We start from the raw sequence: 1,236 nt of genomic DNA, 5'->3' as shown, positions 1-1,236 counted from the left end.
TTACTTGCATAGAGTTCATTTATTGCAATTTAGTAATTAGTAATTAGGTTTTTGAATCTGTTTTAGCTTAGTATTAAATTTAGAATTTTTTCAAATTATCACTGATACTCGCCGAGTGCAATCGCACCTACTCGGCGAGTAGCAGTTTATTTAGCAGTAAATTTTAATTTTTTTAGTACATTTTTTTTGGTTCTTTTTATGCTTTTATTCTATTTATTTCAGGACTTTCATGACCAGAGGATCAAACACACCGCTGGTACCCCCGTTTGAAGATCCCGAAACCGCATTGAAAAGAAACAAGGGAAAGGACGTGGATAGTTCAAGTACACCAAAGAAATCACCCTTGTCCAATTTGAAGACTGTTTTTGGGAAAAAGAAGAGCAGCAAATCAGGAGCATCCAGTGCTTCCTTAGTAATCGACGAACCGGCTAAGGAAGATATCGAGTACGAGACCGAAGAAGAAGAGGACCCGACATACGAGCACGAAACCGAATCCGAGGAAGAGTTAGCTGTCACAATGGCTAACATTGATGAAATCCCCATGGGAGAATGGAAGAAGAGGATGCGAGACGACACTGGCCCGGGACTTGTGCAACCCGCAATTCCCGCGATTGCTACCTTCGTGCTAAAGGGTCATATCCTAGCTTTACTTAAGGAAATACCTTTTTATGGAAAAGACCTTGAAGATGCCTACAAACACTTGGATGAAGTCAATGATGTAGCTGATTACTTCAATGTTCCAAATGTGCCCCGCGAGACTCAGCTACTTCGTATGCTTCCAGTGACATTCAAGGGTGCTGCAAAAGACTGGCTTAAATCACTTCCCCCCGGATCAGTCACCACTTGGGCCAAGATGAAAGAAGAATTCATTGATCACTTCTGCCCACCTTCCAAGATAGCCAAGTTGAAGAAGGCCATTGCTAACTTTGAACAACAAGCTGGAGAGTCTCTATATGAAGCTTGGGAAAGGTATAAGAGCTTACTAAGAAACTGCCCACACGATGACCTCAACAGCCAGCAAGAAGTGTCCATCTTCTATGATGGAGTCAATGTCACAACCAGGCAGTTACTAGACTCGCAAGGCCCACTTACAAAGAAGCCGCCCCCGGTGATTAAAGAATTGATTGAAGAATTCTCTAAACACTCTAGAGAATACCATAACCCTAGACACGATGTCACTAGGGGAGCCGCTTATGCTGCTACTGAAGACTTATCTGCGGTCATGGCTATGCTAAA

At 42.6% G+C, this 1,236-nt stretch overlaps 1 non-coding gene across 1 annotated transcript; it reads right to left on the bottom strand.

The window, feature by feature from the left end:
* Positions 1-901: 901 nt before the first annotated feature.
* LOC145077558 (small nucleolar RNA R71) lies at positions 902-1,008 on the bottom strand. Its single transcript, XR_013693300.1, has one exon. It is a non-coding gene; the product is annotated as a small nucleolar RNA R71 (small nucleolar RNA).
* Between the last annotated feature and the right edge of the window lie 228 nt (positions 1,009-1,236).

Source organism: Lactuca serriola, chromosome 9, assembly GCF_051521515.1.
Source record: "Lactuca serriola cultivar US96UC23 chromosome 9, Lser_US96UC23_V15, whole genome shotgun sequence".
Classification (NCBI taxonomy): domain Eukaryota; kingdom Viridiplantae; phylum Streptophyta; class Magnoliopsida; order Asterales; family Asteraceae; genus Lactuca; species Lactuca serriola.
This window is presented reverse-complemented; position numbering and strand designations above follow the sequence as displayed.